A 22,022-nucleotide genomic window follows, 5' to 3' on the forward strand; every position below is an offset into this window, starting at 1 on the left:
TTTATCAACGTGTACTAACCTTGAAGCTTGTCTATTGTTACACAAAAGGCAATTATTTTAATCTCTACAAACACATTGAGTCGTACACTTGGTCTGAAGTTTATGCTACAAGCGATGCAGACAAAGCAGCGACCGAACTCTCCACGCTTATTAAGGAGCTAATTGATCAGCACATCCCGAAAAGGCAATTTATTCTTTTCTTTCGGCCATTCCGGCCATTTATTCCGGCCATTTTCCCACATGGTTCTCTAAAGAATTAAAAACAGCATTGCGCAAGAAGGGAATGTTTCACCATCGTTTCAAGAAAACTGGGTTGACCGTTTGGTACGCAAAGTTCAGGGCGTTTCGTTCTCTGGTAAAAAAGCTAACACAACGTGATAAAGCTATGAACGAAAGACGAGCGGAGCATAGCTTGCGCTCCGATCCGAAGTCTTTTTGGAAATATGAGCACGACCACACGCGCCAATCTTCGAACGACATCTCTTTGCGCGTGCGCACTGATTCTGGAACCCGTCATCTGTCCTCACCGAATGAAGTCGCGGACACATTTTCCTCCTTTTTTAGCGAATGTTATTTGCCACTTAGCGCACGAGGTTGCCCTGATTTGCGTGCAGGAGATACAGATCAAAACGCCAGTACTGAAACCTACTCCCTTTTCACTATTACCGTCTCTGACGTCATAGCGGCGATAAACAAGCTCAGACCTAAACGGTCTGCGGGAGCTGATGAAATCCTGCTGTTCATCATCAAAGGATGTTGCTCGCTCATCGCCCCTGCATTCGCCTATGTTTTTAATCTTTCGCTCAACACTGGTGTCTTTCCAGAACTTTGGAAAAAAGGCATAGTCGCCCCATTTTTTAAAACAGGTGATGCTTGTAACCCGTCCAACTACCGCCCGATTTCTTCGCTTTGTGGCTTTTCGAAGGTTTTTGAAAGAATTGTGTGCAGGCGCTTCTCTGCTCATCTGTCCAAGCTGTTAACAACTCAACAGCACGGCTTTGTGAGAGGGCGATCTGTTGAAACTAACCTCTGTTCCTTCCTGACCCACGTGTCCCCTGTGGTCTCAAACAGAGGTCAGGTGGACTGCATTTACTTTGATCTATCAAAGGCATTCGACAGAGTCCATCATGAATTACTCATACGAAAGCTAAGAGGCTATGGCTTCTGTCCCGCGCTCTGTAAATGGATGCTCAGTTATTTATCAACGCGCCAAAATTATGTCCGTGTTCATGATAGTTTGTCCATACCCTTTGTTCCGACCTCCGGAGTGCCACAAGGGTCGGTATTGGGCCCACTGTTCTTTCTTGTTTTTATAAATGATGTTGTCAATTGTGTAAATTATGGAAAAGTACTTCTGTTCGCGGATGATATGAAGCTGTTTTCCAAAATTCAGTCAACAGAGGACTGTGTAAACCTGCACAAGGATATTTGTGCCAATTCGCAGGGGTGTATGAAAAGTGTTTATCTCTAAACACGTCTAAAACCAAAATCATTACTCTATCGAGGCAGAAGGCGCAAGTGTTGTTTTCTTACAAGGTGGGCAACGAAGCTATTTTTCGCGTAAACGTTATCAAAGATTTAGGAGTACTTATTGATAGTCATATTAATTTCAAACCGCATGTTGCATCCCTTCGTAACACCGGTTTTAAACTACTGAATGTAATTTCGCGCCTCACACGCAATTTCAAATGCCCGGATACCATCATCCACTTGTTTTGTTCTTTGCTGAGATCGCGTTTGGAATTTGGTTCCGTTGTTTGGAACCAGCTCCCAAAAACGTATTCCCACCTAATAGAATCAGTCCAGAAGCGCCTGGTTCGAATTATCTATGACAGACATTTCGAACGTAAAGTTTATTATGAATACTATTCTCTTTTAAATATAATAGTCATCACCGACCTAGAAAGTCGCCGATGTTATCGTGACGCCATGTTTTTGTATAAGATACTAAATGGTCATTTTGTCGCTCCCGATTTACTGCACAGCGTCAATTTACATGTCCCTCAGCGATTCACGCGCCATTGTACATTATTTGCCCCCAGTATGCCACAAAGCAAATCACCTGCTGAACGGCTGCAAATTCTCTGCAATCGTATGTCAACAGATTGATTTCTTCATGCCTGAAAGTGTTTTTACTCGTACCTTAAGAAATCTGTTTCTAATGCCATGACTTGTGGTTCTGCCTTCCATGCACGGATATTTCACTGATAAATATGTGCTCGCGATATCGTCATTTGCTTGTAGCTATATTAAATTGGTGATGTTTTTAATTTTCACTTTACCACATTTCACTATCTGACTTGTGTACCAATGTAAGAGCCTGAATGAATGAAAGCTTCCGGATCATTAGGTTTCTTGCGTCAAAATTTGCGTCATGCTCCTTCTGACATTCGTAAACTAGTTTACTCAGCATACGTTCGACCACAGCTCGAGTTTGCCGCAACCCATCTGGTTTCCATACCATCAATATTTCATTAACAAGATTAGAGCTGCAAGGTTTAGTCCTGAATAGAGTTGCAAGGTTTATTTTACGCAATTACAACTACCCCTCAAGTGTAACAAAGATTAACCTAAATCTTGCAGTGCACCCGTAAGATCTTCGACGCAACATTTCTCTTTTATGCCTTTTTCATAAATACGTTTACAGTGCAGCCCACTCAACATTAACTCTTTAAGTTCCGACAACCATTTCACGTAGGGTAAAAAATCAGCATAGTTTTTCCCGCCAGTACGGCAAAACAGGTGCATTTAATTTATTAGCACTTCCCCTGGCCATCAGACTTTGGAACTATCTTCCGGACAGCATTGCAGCCGCATGCAAACACGACGGATTCTGTGACCTACTTCATGGTCACTTTTTTGATAATATTGCACCAATCCCTTATCGTTGCTGTATGTGAATTTTGTGTTCCTCCTTTTTGCCTGCTACTTATTTTGAATATGCGGCATGCTGTTCTTTTTTTGCGCAAAATATAGCACTCGATATCTGTGTATCTTGTGCTTCTTCCGATATCTATTTACGGCCAATTTCTTATGGCGTTTTTTCTTGGATAGTGTTTCTTTTCGTTTCTTTTTCGAATCTTGTTAATTTCGCAATTTCGTATGTAACCCCCTTTACTCAATGCCCTTTCAGGGCCTGTAAGGTAGTTTAAATAAATAAATAAATAAACAAATAAATAAATAAATACGTCGCACACCCTTAGTGCACCAAAAAAGAAAAATAGAGAAAAAAGGTGGACGGGGTGTCAAGCGCTAACAGACAGTCAGATGGACCGACGGACATCAACGCGCAGAGAGTGGTTTATGAAGTCTATCGTATTTGCAATACATATTCAAGCGAAGGCTGACTTGCAAAGTAGGTGGTGGCGTGCGTTAGAAAGCCTTGTGGAAAAGCCAACTTTATCATCGTGCTCTAATGACGATGATGACGATGCCCTTGAAGTGTTTGACACGTATTCACTTGAGGGGAATGGCCAGGGATGAAGTGTTGACTGTCTGTTTCCTTTTATTTCTGTTATATGGCTATGCACAGATCAAGCAATAGATCATGTCTCCGTCATTCTGTGATGTTGATGTGCAAATGTAGAGAACCTAATTCCTACTTGCAGGTCTTTAATGTGCACCGAAACTTTATATACATCTAGACGGGCTGTCGGCCTCTCATGTCAGCTTCGTAACCTTCGTCTCATGTTGTCAAGGTACTAAAACACCGGCACATTCCTTTACGCCTCGCGCTAGAACGCTTTATAACGCATACTCAAAAAACACCGGGACACTCGTTACGCCTCGTGCTAGAACGCTTCGTGCTTCAAAGACACGAGACTTCTACAGCAAAGCTGTATACCTCTACTCCCCCCCCCCCCCCCCCCCCCAACGGTTTCATCTCAACGGATAAATTTGGGCTAGTTGGTGATATGACTTCAACATGGTAAAAAGCGCACTAGACGGGAATAAAAGAAGACATAGTGACACGGGACGAGCGATCCGCTGCCAAAAACGCCAAGACGCTAAGAATATACTTATACACTGCACACTTCGCCCCTCCGCAGGTTTCACGTTGGTGGAGATTGCCCGTGATTTTTTTCATGGTGACCCGCCATAGTTTAACCGCCATAGTTTAAAGAAAACGCACATGTTGGGCACGCATGTTCAACCAATGATATCTTCAGCGATCTAATAATTCCTGGAACTGTTTCTATGGCCAAAGTGATTTCAGGCTTCAGCGCGGTATTCTGTTCTGCTTCTACGTTCATCATTGTCGCCTTATTAGCAAATATTACTGTCACAGTTTTCCTTATCCGCTAAATATAGCTTTCCCGTTTCCCTGTGTACTCTAAGGACTGTGATTTGAATATAGGTCTTGGAAATATCATACTATATACGTGCAAAATAAGTGGCGCAGAGGAAGGAGCAAGGATCAATGTTCGAGTGGCAATGAATCCCGCCTGAGAAGCAGCAAAACCTTGGTTTTATGCTCGGAAATTTTGAAGTGGCAAAAGCCTTGTTTTTTTCAGATGCCTGCTGGGCATCGAACGCGCTATGATACCGCCGATGCCCACACAGCGATAGATGCACGGCCACACACACACGGCAACAGAAGGGAGCCGAGAAAAAGTATCCCAGGTAATAAGCGGCTGACAGCTGGTGCTTTGAAGCTTTGCGCGCATCATGCACATTTCCTTTTTCCGTTAGTGACTCAAAATTATAAAGGCTTCGAGATGGCTTCTTCATAAATCAATAAGCGGTCTCAGCCCGTTCATTAATAAGTCCGCTTTGCATGATTTATTTTTCCATCATGCCGTCAGCTGCAGCTAAGAGAATAATTTACCTTATGTAACCGAGTAGCTGCCACGCATGATGTGCGTCCTTGCTTGGTGGATTCGCAAAATGCCTCTCATGTTTTTTCTCGCATTTTTTTTTCTTTCGCTCATTCATATACTCTTTATCCTCCAGATTCCAATTTCCGGTTTCGGCGTCTTACCTTAGCTCAGAGCTTGGAAATTAGCAATGTTTCGTCGTTCTGGTACAGTGTTTTTTTTTAATCAGTAATGCGCCCCCCCCCCTTTTTTTTTCTCCCTGGCGTTCGAACAACCCAGTCTGATTGACTTCGGCGTTTTCGCGGTGCTTTGTGTAAGTACTTTGTAATCCAGCTCGCAAGAGGAACGAAAAGAAAGACACGAAATAAACGCTTGCGAAAGTTTTGCCGGCCTGTAGCAGCTTGAGAGAAGAAACAACACTATTTCAAACGCGTGCGTTGCTCGAGTCCTGCGAGGTGTACAGCAGTAATATTTTACGGGAGCTGATCTTGGGAAGTTTTCCGTTCTTCGTGTTTTCTTGCGCAAAAATTTGGACCAACATAACCCCTTGCCAGCCCGCAGCCGTTGCCAATAACGTTTGCCGAGTTTGGGAGGGCACACAGTGAGGTTAATTTATCTTTACTAGTTGATAATTATGCCGGCTGAAACAAGTTAAATTTAAGTTTTTCACGATGACCCATTTGAAATCTACAGCATGCCCTGAGCTCGGTAATATACCTGCCTTGCATCAACAAAAAACAAGATGAAAGGAAGTAAAACGGATGTCCGAAGGACATTGACGGGAATGAAGTGCAATTTAATATTCTTCTTTAAATTACAAAGAAAAAAGAAGGATTTTTTTTTTTCGAATGGAAAGAGTACGCATTTCGCTACACATTTATGCTTAACGTGCCGCTGAAGTGTAAGCTGCTTCGTCTCTGACCCCAATACCACAGTCCTACACTTGACTTAGGGGGATCGGATGTTCTGGGGTGAGGCGGGGTGCACTTTTCGCCCCCATCAGAAAACAGCCACCGCGACAGAGATCGAAACGGTGCGCTCAGGCTGAGCGGCACAATGTCTTAGCCACTGAATGAGCTACCGAGCAGAGTACGCATGCCCTAGCTGCGCAAGGACAACAGCTCTTCCGTGGAAGAAGTGCTTCGTCACCCTCACTTGACCACTGAAGAGGGGAGGGGGGGGTGGGAGGATGGGGGCGTCCGCACACAGCTGGGCTGTATGCCGCTACCGATGACATGGCCTTTGTGTGGTGGGAGATTTTAAACGTGAAAGTCTCCCTGCTCAATGCGCCCTTTATCAGCACTCAAGCGGTTTGGGTCTGGGTTTGCGTATTACACAGAGAGTAAGAAGCCTACGACGGGGAGGGAAACGGACAGCCACATGCTTTATCCTGTAGAATAACACTCGAGGGCTTCCATACTTTAACTGGCCATTCGACGGACACATGTCGTTAACTTGGAGGAAAAGCGGAATTTGAAGAAGCAATGGCCAGAAAAGAAGCCGGATGGGCCCGAAAACAACCGCCCAAAGTTCCAGCTGGCCGAATAGATGCGAATCGCTCCTGGAAGGACAGCAACTTGCACCGACGTTACGCTTCAAAGGCTTTCAGAGCGACATTTTCCATGGTGTCTTTCACATCTCAACCCACGCACATAACCGGTTGGCGGGTTTATGCGTGCACGGGTTGGAAGTGGAGGGAGGAGAGGAGGGGGGGGGGGGGGGGGGGCATCCACGCGCAGCAATAGGTTTCATGCCCTTAACTTTGACATAGCAGTTGTTCTGGCGGGAGGTTTCATCGAGGACGTCAAACGGCCGAATGCGACCCGTCCGGTGTCCTCAGTGGTCAAGTGGGTTGGGTTGGTGTGTTACACAGATAGTAAGATGCCTATGACGCCGGAGGGGAACAGACAGCTCCATGTTTGTCCACAAGAATAAAGCTCCAGTACTTCACAGTTCCATTCAGCTAATTGGCTAGGAAGTATGCTCAATCGCAAAGGACAAACAAACATGTTTTGTTTCGTGCACCCTGTGGAATGCTTCCAGCTACGCAGGTCATCCTTCTTCACAGAGTGGAAGGGCACTACTTTTTTTGCATGTACATTAAAGTGTTGCGTTTAACCATTATAAGGAACGACCAGATTCGAAGTTTTCATTTATATGCGTCTGAAGTGAAACTTCTTGCCTATGCAGACGACGTTGCTGTGTTTTGTGACGACAAAGAAAGTGTGATTCACGTAGTAGAGATAGTGAAACGGCTTGACGCTGTCCCGGGAAGCTTGGTGAACAGGGGAAAGTGTGTGGGGTTCTGGCATGGCGACTGGCTAACAACCCCAGATATTTTCGCCAACATCAATGGGTCACTCACCCAGTCATACACTTGGGCACTCCATTGGACTATGACAGACATAGTGAACCATATTAGCGTGCGCAAGCTCAAAAGCTGCGCGAGAAGGCTGACAAACCAAAGGGGCCTGGTTTATCTATGATCGCAAGGGCAAACGCACGCAACCCTACTGCGGTTCTCCTTGCCAGCAAATTGTGGTATTTAATGCAAGTCCTACATTGTTCACGAGTAAACGGGCAAAGACTTCTTCGCGTGTTCGCGGAATTTATATGTCCCTGAAGTTGGGAGAGGACTAGCCGAAGAAATATTTTCATGCAATTTGGGGAGGGTGGGCTAGGGCATACCCACTTGTTCCTGTGACAGCTTGTTAGTCAGTTTTTACTTTTTTGGCATGTAGGCGGTCCTTTTGTGACGACTGCATGTCAAGTTAAACTCGGACGAGCTTTGCCGGATTGTGTTGATACGAGCGGCCGCATGAGTGGTGGCCTTCACGGGTACATAAAGGAAGTGGCCAACGCGGTGAAGTGTTTGAGCGTGCGGTTTTCAACAAAGTATTTGAGTGCTGTTTCACGCGGTAAATTCTATAATGATGTGTTTAGCGTTTTCCTCCCTCTCCCCATGTGCCGAGCTGGAAGCCCTGGGCGAAACGTTCTTAGACGTGTTAAGAATATGCCGGTAGCACCAAAGGTGAAATTGTTCTTTTTTAAGCTTCACAAAAACGCATGAACCACAAAGACATGGATGGCAAAAAGGGGTTTGTTTGTTCCGTGTGGTACGCACTATACACTGTGTACAGCGCCGTTCCAGAACAATAGAAGCAATTTGTATTTGAAGAGGGGTGCATAGACGTGCAAAATTAGACAGAAAATGCACTCGTCCGTTTAACGAGAACGATCGTTGACCGCTAGGGAAAGCCATGGAATGCCCGTAGCCCAATCGCAATGCAGTAACCCGTCCAAATAACAAATATCTTACGTGTGTAGGAAGGTGGTGTGATGTGGGTACGCTCGTTTCTGGGTTGTTTCGTTTGGTATTGTACCTAATTTTAAAAAGCTTCGCGTTCCACCTTCCTTGTCGCTTCGACAGAGGGGTATCTGATTTTTTATTACCTCGTTTATTCTTAAGAATGCTACTCTACCCTTTCCTTCAAAGTGCGGAGTAGCCAGCATCTTACATTTCTCTGTCTATCTGTCTGTCTGTCTGTCTGTCTGTTTCTCTCTCTCTCTCTCTCTCTCTCTCTCTCTCTCTCTCTCTCTCTCTCTCTCTCTCTCTCTCGCAGAACAGTTAGTGACTTCAAACCTCTGCCACTAGCTGCCCTGCGAGAGAGAGATGCTGACGACTCCGGAAGAGGGGAATCCGGCAATCGATTTGGCTGCATTACGCTGCACAGGGGCCATGCTTTTGGGATGCCCTTGCGTGGTTATACTGAACGATGAGCACAGCCGCTGATACTGTAGCCCCAATTAAGGCAATCATGCTCAATCAAATCGACTGACGCTAGCACTGATAGACAAAAACTTGTTTTAGGATCTGTGTTATTCCTGGTGTGCGTCCAAAAAACCTCAGCTCTGGCTCTGAATGTCACAAAAGTCTAACGGTGTGTGTTTTCACGTGCACGAACAATACATAAGCCACGAGAGACACTGTCTTTGAGAGCTCGGAATATGCAAGCATATCGTAGCATATCCGGGGTCTCAACGACAGTGTCCCTCGTTGTTTAAGTATTGTTTTTGCATGTGAAAACACACCGTTGGACGTTTGTAACATTCACAGCCAGAACTGAGATTTTTCGGACGCACACCACGGGTAAAATAGATCCGTGCTCGACCACTTCAGCTTACATTGTGTATGATGGCATTTACTTTTAACAGATTCGTGACAGAAACATCTTGGACGAATTATAGTTGTAAACCGGGGTCTTCAAAGCAAAGCTTCTTAGCTTGATCAGACTGACCGGTTCGGGGTGTAAGGCTGCGAAGAATTTTTACAACTCATCCTGCTTTCTATATGTCGTCAGGCCATCCTGCATTATTTCTTATGTACGTTTTCACCACCATGTTACCGCCAGAAACAACTTCTGGCGGTAACAAGGTGCAAAAGAAGAGTGGCAGAAAAAGCAGCAACAAGATGCTTCTGTCATGCGTTCCAATGCCGAAACCATATAGTAGTGATAAAGGGGATAAAACGGCGCAGCTACTATAGTTACTTGAATATATACTAGAGGCTTTTTGTTTTACGTACACTTGCCGCACTGGGACAAGCAATGCAGCATATGTTCACTTTTTTGCTAACTTATAGCATCAGCACCCCTCTACACTGGTCTGCACGACACTATCAGCACCAGTAGTGACGTTCCGCACTGGGGAGAAAAATTCCCTTTTTTTGAGTTCAAAAATCCTCTATTTTTAGATTTTTGCCCACTAAGTTTCTCAAGAATTCCCTGCAGATTTTCCTGTATTATCTTTTTGCAGCTATTCTTTACGTGGATTCGTGTTCGGTTGCGGGCATTAGCGAAGCGCCATCTATGTCTACTTTACGTAGTTTCCGCACGCAGACGCCGTTCAAAGAATCAATTTCAGAGTGAACTAAATTCCACTCCATCTGCCACGCAGCAGCATTTAACTATATATTTCACGTTTTGTACCAAACAGCAACCGAACAGCATGCTCACTTTGCAGTTTAAAGCTCCAAGTTAAATCTGCCCTCATGAAAAAGAACAAGACATAGTTTGGTAATTCAGGTAATTATTCCTCAACACCCACACCGCCCACTCCATCTCTTGTTGACAGCTCGGGAAATAAGGCGCACACAAAATATTTGCGTATATTGCGCAGGAATACAGGAGAACAGGCTTCAGCCCTTCAAGCCGGGTTCATTCTGTTGCCGCAACTGTCGTAATAACTTTAAAGAATGATGTCATTTTACGTCTGAGCCAAATGAACTGCGTGACACGCCATTTTTCTACGTCGATAGATCACGATACAGCTTTTGATTCTGTAGTCTGGACATAGCCTTAGCCACCCCTGCTTCACACTTTACTAGCTCTCTCTCATGGAGTATTCGTGACTCTAGGTTCCCTAGAGATTTATGACCTGATCCGCCGCAGTGGCTCAGTGGCTAAGGCGTTACGCTGCTGAGCAGGAGGTCGCGGGTTTGATTCCTGGCAGCGGCGGCCACTTTTTTGATGGAGGCGAAGAGCAAAAACGCCCGTGTGTACGAGATTTCGGCGCACGTTAAATATCCCAAGGTGGTCAAAATTAACCCAGAGCCCTCCACTACGGCGCGCCTCATCGCCTGCGTTGCGTCGGTGCGTTAACAACCCTACAATCAATCAATCAGTTTTATGAACTGGATTGGAAGTGGTCCTGGATGCTTGTCGCTTGTGGAAACCGGAGTGCGGATATTGGAGCATCAATAAGACGATGATTTAAGGGATTGAGTAATTGATTATGAGGTTCAACGTGCCGACGCTACACAGGTGATGAGGCGCACCGTAGCGCAGGGCGCCGGAATAATTTTGACCACCTAGGGATCTCTATCGTGTACCGAAACCTCGAAACTTTTTAAAAGAAAACAAAGTAATTTACCATGCGAGAGGCAGTTTACTCACATTATTGCTCCTTTTAAAGCGAAGCTGACAGATGGCGCCTCTAAGACTAAAATGCCGAAGTGAAAAAAAAAAAAAAAAAACGCTTCCCGAGGCCGGAATCGAACCTGGGTCCCTCGCGTTATGATGCCGGCGTCTATCCTATTGTTCTTTTCGACATGGTCGAGGTGGTGCGGAAAACTTAGATCGCAACCAAAGAATCCGTCACCAAATTCTTCGTGTTCAACCATCGTCATCGTTTGACTGAGGGGTGCATGATTTTTTACTCCACGACTCCTAAAATTCTCTGCCTCTCTTAAAGATCCCTCTTTTCCCTTTTGGCCAACAATATAGCCGAAAATTCTCCGAAAAAGGGAAAATTCCCCGCACAGAACATCACTGTGTACTAGGTCACGCAAAAAAAAGGCTCTACTATCGAGCTCAGCTACAGTTGCAAAGCTAGCGCCATCCGGTGTACGCACGAAGTTTGGACCCGTCAGGACTGTAGGAATAAAGCTGCAAGTGATAGAACATTTAAACAAACATCTTGAACCGCTATTTCATTTCTCATGCATGAAAGGGATCATCAGTGGCCCGAATGCTCTACTCCTAGAAAGGTAGTCCGCCAGTTAAAGCTAACGAGCTCAAAATGTTTCTTGAACAAAAATATCAGGCATTCAATCACAAAATATAGTTGTTCGATAAATGCTAAATTGCTGTGAAAACTTCGTCCTTTTCAAAATACGCTCTTTTTCACAGAATATTTCCTGTTTTGTCAGACTCTGGATTTGACTGTCAGGTCACGGCCGCTCGATGGAGACCTAGTTTCCATCGAGCGGCCGTGGTCAGGTCGCATGTTGGAATATTTCGCCGAACGACTCCCCGATTTTCAGTGGTAAGGAGGCGACACTTTAACGCTGAGCTTTCGCCGGTAGCGGCTTAGAGAATAAGCCAAAGCCATGAATTTAATAAAAACGAAACAATTTTATCTGCTCAATTATGCAAAACACCAGGGTGTTTATCACCACAGTCCAAAACTGAATACCCACAATTCTAAATGCGCACATCTGGCTAGGGACCTGCCGCGGTGGTGCACCGGCTAAGGCGTTGTGCTGCTGAGCCCAAGGACGCGGGTTCGATTCCCGGACGCGGCGGCCGCCTTTCTGATGGAGGCAAAAAGCGAAAACGCCCGTGTGTTCGAGATTTCGGCGCAGGTTACAGATTCCCAGGGGGTCAAAATTAATTCGGAGCCCTCCACTACGGCGTGCCTAATCGCCTGCGTTGCGTCGGCGCGTTAAACCCTACAATCAATCAAATCAAAGATCACATTACTCGTTACTTTTTTACAAGAAGCCCACCCCCTTCCCCCCCTCCCGTCCCCCGTCCCCCGGCCCTTTTTTCTAAAAAGCAACAAGCTGCGGGAACAGTAACAGGTTACAAAATATCTAACATAAGCGAGTAATAAAGATAACTAGGAATCAAGGAGGCTCTTAAAGTCGTCGAAGTCCTCCCATATAGCAATGAAGTACCTATGACTGCCCGCACTGTCTGTCCAAGTTTGTGGGTCTTATCTAGATGTATGGTTCTGCAGTGAAAACTCTCACAATAGACGTTTGTCGTGTTGATCAGGGTGGTTGCGGGAGTCGCGGGTAACACGTTATTTAGCGCGGAGAGAATAAAATTGCTCGCATTTACTGGAAATACAGCCTGGCCGAATCCCACCCTTTGTCCCGACGAAAATAAACGCTAAGGACACCGGGCGTCTTGACGAATCGGCGACACTCTTCTCGCATAGAGAAGTACTCTCGCATCTCTCCACGTAGTTGGGCTTCTTTCTCGACCCGGCACGACGTGTAGCAAGCTTCGCCGTGCATCCCCTTGCGAAGAAGGCGAAGCCGGAAGAATGAAGCCCGGCTGTCCATAGGGGCCTACATGCTTGTATTTACATTACAGCTAGCGATGCCCACACTACGCTCCCTGAAACGGTTCTTTCGCCGCGCGGGAGAACAACCCACGCGCCTTCTCGAATATTCGGCCCGAACTCCGTCCTGCGCCACGGTTGCGTCATACTCGCGTGGGTTTGTTTACACAAGCATCTCTTGGAGTACGCATATAGCTGCCGTCCTCACGGAAGCTACTAAGCCCCTGGAATACTGTGGATGAAATTCACAAAACATTTTCGCTTTGAGAACGATGGCGCCCTGATTCCGTGTAATTCTCCTTCGCTCATGTGTACAGTATCTGACTGCCGCTTCCACATCTTCCCCAGCCCTGGATTTTTGAACTCATGACCCAAGCCACATATTTACAGCAACTTTTCGGTGCCACAATTTTGCAAATAGCATCTAACGGGCTGACGTCTCCTTAGAATCTACGGTAATCATCATTTACAGTCGCCACTGGGTAGTCTTGCCGCTCATCTCTTTCTGAGAATTCAATGCAGAAATGCATAAAAAAGGACATTCGACATATAGCTCCTCCCTAGAACCTACTGTCAGCTTCATAAGTAGACCTAAAAAGTGACTACCGGGGAGCGGGTTGGCGCTCGTCATTTTCCGGACATTGGGAGCAAAAGCACGGGAAAATCTTGCTTTAGATTTGCGCCGTTGAAGGGGATGTTCTTCCGTAGGACCACACCTGCTCCTCGAAGAACATAGGTTAAGCTACCACACGAAAGTGCTGATTTCTGGACTATCCATCTGGTCCACCTCAGCAAAAGAAGGCATGAACTGCGTATCTGTTTTTCTAAACAAACTACGGATCACGTACAGCTTTCGAATAAACACTAGTCTGCTTACCCTTCACCTGAAAACAATGAGCTGGTATTTACATGATAAATGTAGTTGACACAAAAACTCTGCACGTTAAGGGTACCCTGCAACACTTATTTCAACTTTTCTTGAAATCTTAAATGTTTGCAGAAGGTAGTCAACCAACACTTCCAGCACTTAGATTAGGGGGTCGCAAAATAGCTTAAAAATTATTGCTCTGTGCCCACCAGAAACTTTCAAACTTGCTCAAACAATTTTTCTCTCTTTCCCGGTCTTGGCCTTCTTCAACCGCTAAACTTACGTCATTACAGCTGTGTAGCGGATAGTGGCCGCCTTTCTTTCAGCTGCAGCAATGAACGCCTTCGATAGCTTGTTTAAAAATAATGCCCCCCTCCGTCAAACGACAGCGACAGTTGTACGCGAAGCTTTCTCGTGACGGATTCTTGGGTTATCTTCTGAGTTTTCCAAACCGCTTCGACCATGCCGAAATGGATCTCTCGGATTGCCGCCGGCTTCGTAACGCGAGGGACCCAGTTTCGATTCCGGCCACGGGAAGCGTTTTTGTTTGTTTGTTGGTTTTCTTTCACTTCATCGTTTTCGCGCTACAGGCGCCATGGGTGAGGACACCGAAGCTTCGCTTTAAAAGAAAGCCACAAAAGCAAAGCAGAAACGGAAGGAGTGTCTGCCACGACGAGCAATCACGCCGTGGTGATTCGTGCTGGCCATAACTATGGTCTAGGCAGTGTTTCCAGATGCGAAGGTAAGAGTGAAAGCGTTTATCGGCAGTGTGGCATTGTCCCTTTAAAATCAATTTTAAAATTTGCGCACATTGTCGCTAGGATGCTTTGTAGTTTCATGAAGCGTACGGACTAATAATGGGAGCTCATGGGGCTTAAATCATTGGTAACTTCCCGCTCCTCCGTGGCGTCATAATGCCTGCTACTCTAATCTAATCGTACTCCATCCAAGCAAACTACGCACCCACCCCCGATCAAGCAGTGCATTCTATCAACAACGGCGTTCCCAACAACACCCCACGCGCCATCACATCGCAATGAAGGTGTCTACAGCAGTGCACTGCCCGTTTAGTGGGAATAATTCCAAATTTCGCGCTCTTCCCCGCGTGCAGTCCGGCGGAGGAACCACGGCAACTTCAAAATTACCAGCCTGAAGCTTTAACCTTATCTTACTGCAAACAAATAAAACAAATAACTGCAACCAAAAGTGCAATTTTATGGATCGGAATTCTATCCTGACGCTATTTCCGCACGGCTTTAGCAAAAGGTTTTCAGCAGGGACGCAACTGGTTGCAGTAAGTCACTAACTTGCACCTAACCTCGAAAACAGTAAGCAAACATATATATATATATATATATATATATATATATATATATATATATATATATATATATATATATATATATATATATATATATATATATATATATATATATATATATATATATATATATATATACATATTTTATTTCAGTAAAGGATTTGCAGCCTTCCCCATGATAAACCAATCTTAAAACATATGCCGACTTCCGGACATCCTGGTAAACTGGATTACGGAATACCTTAGCGACCGGGTGCAGTTTGTCGCGATTAATGTACACTGTTCGTAATCTCTTCATTAGGCATCAGGTGTACTTCAAGAGAGCGTCCTAGGAACGTTGCGTTTTTTTTAAATTTACATCAATGATATTGCGAAAGTCACCACTCCTACTGTAGATAGTTTGCATATAGTTCGCAGATAGTTGTGTTGTTTCATGATACTAACACTTTCAGTGATCAAAGTGCACTTAAGAAAAATATTTTCAATGTAGTACATCAGCGGTACAGCGAATGAGCAATGATCCTTAATGCAGAAAAAAGCGTCTGCATGCGGCTGACATGCACAAAAAAAAAAAAAAATCCGCTGACAATGCGTACCAACAGGAACTTCAACATTGAGAGAAGTCACTAGCGACAAACATTTTCGCTTTACCGTAACTAACAATCTGTCTTGGGACCTGCACCTAGACAACATATGGTCAGCCTCTATCCGCAAACTCGGATTTCTAGAACATAAACTGAGTAATTGGCTACCAAATGTAAAGCTTCTTAGTTATTTTTCTTTAGTAAGGCCTAAAATAGAATTCGTCAGCACAGCACAGAACCCTTACACTAAGCTTAATATTGAATAAAGTGAGCGGGTTTAAAGGAAAGCAGTTTTATGTAGTCTACATACTGACCATCTGGGTTACCCTTTGCACTAATGACTGAAAATGACGTTTAGCCCCTTGCGTCACGCAGTCACAAACAACGGCTTGATTTTCTTCTCGTGGTAACTATAAACTCGCCATTGATTCATTACCGTATTTATCTTTCCTATCAACTAGGCACTCCCGACATCACCATCCAATTTGCTTACCCAATATTTTGCGAGAGCCGATGCCTTCATATACCCCTTTTTTTTTTACCGAGTACAGTGTCTTGTTGGAAAAAATTACGTGATCCCCTTTCATTGCTAATTAAGTAGAATCAAGGATGTTGCATGCTATTTCTTTGGCCATCTATATGATGCACCCTTCCTGCATCAGCCACATTATGTGCGCTTGCTGCAGTATGTGTTAAATAAATAAATAAAATCTGCTCACTCAGATGCACGGGCAAAGTTATTTTCAAATCACCTGTCTCAAATTCCGAGTCATCGCTGAGCAGCTCATCTATAAGCTCACTCAACTCAGCTTCTCTGCTTCCGAGCTCATATTAAAGCGAAACTTTCTTGGTCTCACTGATGGCGCTGTCATAAACACAAAACACTGTAAGAAAGCACACTTTACACAATGGGAGGGCACATGATGATGATGCGGTTAAAAAAAAAAACGTTCCACGTGGTTGAACTGGGAGCTGTGTCCCGCGCGTTGTGAAGGCGACGTCTACCCGTTCGCGCCATGTTTTTATTTTTCTTCCATGACATTTATTTCACATATCGCGAAGAATAGATACAAGAACTATTTACTTATCATGGCGGTTAATATAAAAGGCAAAACGGGTAATGTGGAATTAAGCGAGCAATACATTGACAGCAATTCCTGCTGGTAAGGGGGCAATGATACACACCGGTGCGAAACAGGGTGCCAATCAGGTCTAAAATCGCATTCAGGTCGCTCAGCATTTCATTTGGGTTCGTTGAGCGGGCATTGACTTTGGACTTTGACTGAGTTGAAGTGGACTGTGGCTTCGGAATATGGCAGTTTGGATTTTCGAGGGCGATGATGGTCCGACGACGACGTCGGAGGGGGGGGGGGTAGGTGCTGTCATCTGAGTTTAGACTTTGACCCGCAGCCAGTTTGCATTTTGATCATTCACTCTTGAACGGTGAATCTCAGGCGGTATGTACTTTGATTGTTGACTCTTTGACTTTGATCGCAGTGGCTTGGACCTTGGCACTTTGCCATTTAATTTTCGCATGCAATAAAGCTTAGCGCTTCAATCATCGTAGTCGCTAGCTCACAGCCAGCGGCTGACTCACGAGAGAGCGAGCGGGAGAATAAACTTTATTACTTGCACCGCAATGTGTGGTGGGGTCTTCAGTCCAAGACTTCATTGGAGACCCCGTATGCAACGGTTCTTTCCACCAGCCTAAGCTGGGAGTCGAGACCGGAGCTGGACAGCTCCTTCTCCCACTGCTCAAGAGAAGGGTGCGCGATTCTTTGAACTTTAGGATCTGCCGAACACTTCAATACCATATGGTACAGGGTGCCTGGGGCAGCGCATAATTTGCACAGCGAGGGGTACTGCGTAGGATAAAGCAAGGGGAGTTTGGTCGGGTGAGGAGAGGTATTTGTTTAAAGAAGCCGGAGGCAGTGCTCCTGCCCCTTGGTTAGAGATTCGTGGGCGGGAGGATAGGTCATTCTTTGGTATTTATAGTACTCTGTTGTCTCTTGATACTAACCAAAGGATGTTCAGTCTTTACCCAAGACGCTCGGGTCGCCTGGCGGGATAGATTTCGGGCAATGTCGTGGGCGGTCGTGTTGCCCCGGGGGGTCGAGTGGACTGGTGTCCAAATAATCTTTGCTTTTCTTCCGGGGGACTTTTCAGCAGGATCTCGAGAGCCGTCTTGGGAATTCTACCACAAAAAAGTTTCAACAAGTCTATTGCGAGTCGGTAATAACGGTGTTCGCATTTGTCAGCGAGATGGCCAGAGCAACGGCCGTTTCCTCGGCCTGTGCAGGGGTTGTGAAAGGTACAGTGATGCTAGTAATGGGTTTCACAGTTGAAGTAACCGCGGCGGTCATGGCTCCCCATCTGGGATAGTCGGCGGCGTCGGTGTAAACCGTGTGGTCTCGGTCCCTATGTCGTTTGTCGAGAGTGCGCGCTTCATCTTCTCTTCTCCCTGCGTGGTGAGTAGGGTACATCTTGCGAGGTATAGGGGCAACGTCAATGTTTATTGCTATCTGTGGAGGTACGTCACGCAGTTGCTGGGATCTTTCTTCGGGGGATGCCATGCCCAGTCTAGTGAGGAGGCCCCTCCCGCAGGGTGCCGTGGTTAGTCGCAGACGCTGGCTGGCGAGGTGGGCCTCGATCAGCTCGGCGGCCATGTTATGTAGGCCCAATTCGAGAAGCCTCTAAACATGCTTTAAGACTCCCTATTGATACCGATGTACCAATATGGAGCCTTAAAGCATGCTCGTAGGCTATCAGGATCATGGTTTGGATACGGGCTAAGTCGCCCTTGCGTAATATAGCATAGGGAATTGCGTAGGTAAGGCATGAGATGAAAAACAGCCTGTGTCACTCGCAATCTCACCTCACAAAGACTCTGCGCTCACCAAAAGCTCATGGTTCATTGGACGAATTTCCACTGACAACACCCCCAGAATCACGAACTCCGGACTCATCTGTATTCAGTACTCACCCAGTCTCACAACTTGTATAGATTCGAAGTTTATACTGACTCAGACTCGCGATTTCTACGGGCTCAAACTTGTGAACTCAAATTATTGCGCTTTCAGGCGCCATCGTTTCCGTTAGCGTCTGCGAGCCGGCGCTTACCTGCCGCTTTCAATTTTCTGTCAAAACATGATCGCGGCTCGGACACCTCTAGAGGAGAACTGTTGGCGTGGCGGACGAATGCGGGACGTGCACGCGCATGAAGTGCACGCGCATGACGCTCACCAGGAGGTACACATCTGGTCGGCTCATGGTACCAGTTCAGGGAACGCCGAGGCGGTCAGAAACGAATATTAAAAAACAGCAATATAAAAAATTTGCACCATGTTCCCGCGAGGGGAACCATGGGGTAGATGCGACGCATCGGGGGTTGCCGTTGCGTTTCCATTATGTTAGCGATGTCAGCTTGTGGATTGCTGTTGTTGTGTATCCTATTTACGCAGCATGTTCACCCCCGATGCGTCGCATCTACCCCATGGTTCCCCTCGCGGGAAGATGGTGTAAATTTTTAACCCAGCGCAAGCTTCGCGCTAACGCACAGCTGGCACGGCGACAGGAGCGAGCGCAGCCGAGCGCAAGCTGCGCGCTGACCGCGCTGACGCACAGATGGCGCTGCGGTGAGAGCGGCGGTGCGCGCAGCTTCCGCGGCGAGGAGAATGGGGGAGGGATGCGGACTACGCCGCGACAACGACGCGAGACAAGGCGAGTTAAAGAGATGCGTCGCATCTAAAAAGGAATGCAAGAGGAAAGCAATCACACACGCTCGCGTGCCCAAATCGATTACAAGGTGAGAGTATCAAATCTAACAATGACACCGTAGCCTTCTACCCATCCAGACTTGCTGGTCAAATTTGGTTTAGGGAAGCCGCTGTGCTAAAAAACGCGGTGCTAGCACGAAACTATAACCGTCTACTGGGGGTCGCCAACTGAAGTGGGAAAGAAATGAACAGGCATAGCACTATCCTGAAGAATGCAGAATTCGAGGATATGAATAAGAAGGAGAGATTGGGAGGAGAAGGCGAAATCCGAAATTTTAATTGGAGGAAAGACATGTCAAGTTCCCATAACTTTAATTGATGCCAAACGACGCTGACTTAAACTTATAGATGAGGTAGGACTCACGAACCTCGCGATCGTGATGCGTTTTAAAACTAGATTCAAGAATTGTGGCCTTCAGATGTTCAAACGAATGACCAGGAGTGTTAACATGCTCTGATAGAGGCAAAGAAGGTCAGGCTTTTGAATGAGAGCGGTGATTATTAAACCTCAAACGGAAGGGTGTTTCAGTCTGGCCGATGTATTGCTTGCCGCAGAAGGTGCATTCCAGTAGGTATACGACGTTGGCGGAGTCACACTTTATGTTCCCTTTTACATTAACATAATAGTTTGAAGCTGTGCTGGCGGCTCGCTGTGTGATGGTCATTTGTGGGAATACCTTACACCGCGGTTTGTTACAGGGCATGCAACCAGTAGTCTGTGGTCGGCTAATGCTGGATTTGGTGAGAACGTCACCCAAATTTTTGCTTCGTCTATAAACAATGCGTGGCGGCTCGGGAAATATTTTTTTTAGCCATTCACTTTGAACAAACATATTGGGATTTTTCCTTAGTGTGGATGCAACTTTCGGGGAAGAGGCCGAATGGGTCAAAACAAGGTTTGTTTGTGGATTGGGTTTTGGAGCTTTTTTACGGAGAATTTCATTGCGGTTCAACTGGTTAGCTCGTGTAATCGCGTCGTCGATCACCTGCATTGGGTATTTTTGATTGAAGAGCGCAGTTTTAAGTTCTCTGTAGTTAGAATCGAAATCCACTTGTCTTGTGCAGATTCGCCTAAAACGGTGAGATTGGCTATAAGGTATTGCGGTCATGCAATGCCTGACATGGCTGCTGTGAAAGTGCAAATACTGGCGCGTGTCCGTAGGTTTCCTATAGAGATTAGTCTGAAGCCTGCCCTGAGAAACTGCTACTGTAACATTCAGGAAATTTGTGCTGTGCGTAGAGTAGGAATGAGAGAGGGAGATATTAGGATGCGCAAGGTTAAATGCCTCAATAAACGTAAGAAGTTCCATACCCCATGCTGCCATATCATGAATATATCGTCTATATACCTTTCGTAGGATAGTGGCTTCAAATTTTGGGTTGCGAGGAAGTTTGACTCTAGACATCCCATAAAGATATTCCTGTAGTTGGGCCCGATTTTGGTTCCCATTGACGTTCCGCTGACTTGCACGTAATTGACACCATCAAACTCAAAATTTGTAAGCTCAAGGATAAGGTGAAGGAAAGTTCCAAGGGTGAGAGAATCGATAGGTTTGTCACCCGCCGACTGCTCACACGCACATGATACAGCGGGGATTCCATCCGTTGATGGAGGCGAAAAGCAAAAACGCCCGTGTGTACGAGATTTCGGCGCACGATAAAGATCCCCAGGTGGTCAAAATTAATCCGGAGCCCTCCACTACAGCGCGCCTCATCGCCTGCGTTGCGTCGGCGCGTTAAACCCCACAATCAATCAAATCAATCAATCAATCAATTCCATCCGCATGCGGAATGTTAGTGTATAGCGGCACGACATCCAGGGTAAAGACTAAACAGTTGTTAGGAATTTCAATCTTCATGATATCCGAGAGAAAATCATTGGTATCCTTAATGAAGGATGTAAAGCTGGGGGGAATGTCGCGAATAAGAGAGTCGACATAGTCCGAGAGGTTCTTGGTGACAGCACCAATGCCAGAAACAATGGGGTGACCTGGGTTGTTATCTTAATGAATCTTAGGAAGAAGGTAGAATCTACCGGCTACTGGGCTTAAGGGGATAAGAGAACGAGCAGTTGTCTCGGTTATTTCCTGACTTTGAACAAGCTCAGTGAGTTTATCTTTGAAAATTACTTGATAATCATTAGTGGGATCACTATGGAGTACTTTGTAGAACGTCGATTCTGATAGTTGTCTATGAGCCTCGTTGACATAGTCAGCTTTGTCGAGGATCACGGTGGCGCCTCCTTTATCGGCCGGTTTGATTACTATTTCGGGACAACCTGCGAGTTCCCCCAGGGCTTTCTTTTCCTTGTTAGTGATGTTACGGCGGAAAGAGATTTGCTTTTGGTATGCTGCTCGTACATCGCGATGAACGGCTTTAATGTACATGTCGAGGCATCTATCGCGCTGCGTGGGAGGGGTCCAGTGCTTATGGTTAGGTAATACAGTTAGGGCTTCGTCGGTTGGAGGACGGTCATGTAAGTACTATCGCAGTCTCATATTCTTGGCGAAGTTATCTAAGTTCTTAAAAAGTTTAAATTCGTCGAGACCGCTAGTTGCCGCGCAAACGTTCAGACCTTTTACAGGGCGCTCATCTGATCTGGGGAGAGGGTAATACTAGAGAGGTTCATAACATATCCACTGAGATTTTTGTTAGCGTTGATAGCCGGGAGAGGTGACAGAAGGGGGATAAAAATTTGGGTTTGCTTTGGCAGACTTATTAATACCGGCGTTAATGTGAGCTTGTGAATGGTCAGTATTTGACGCGTTAATCGCGTTTAAGGGGCGATTTTCATGTGCATTTCCA

The 22,022-nt window shown here is 45.8% G+C and overlaps 1 protein-coding gene across 2 annotated transcripts in view; it reads right to left on the bottom strand.

Annotated features, from left to right (window-relative positions):
- Positions 1 to 22,022, bottom strand: part of LOC144169481 (substance-K receptor-like) — a 340,849-nt gene that overhangs the window by 275,712 nt on the left and 43,115 nt on the right. The gene's annotated exons all lie outside the window — the stretch shown is intronic.

Source organism: Haemaphysalis longicornis, unplaced genomic scaffold (assembly GCF_048455015.1).
Source record: "Haemaphysalis longicornis isolate Haplotype H1 unplaced genomic scaffold, Haemaphysalis longicornis Haplotype H1 scaffold_1, whole genome shotgun sequence".
NCBI lineage: Eukaryota > Metazoa > Arthropoda > Arachnida > Ixodida > Ixodidae > Haemaphysalis > Haemaphysalis longicornis.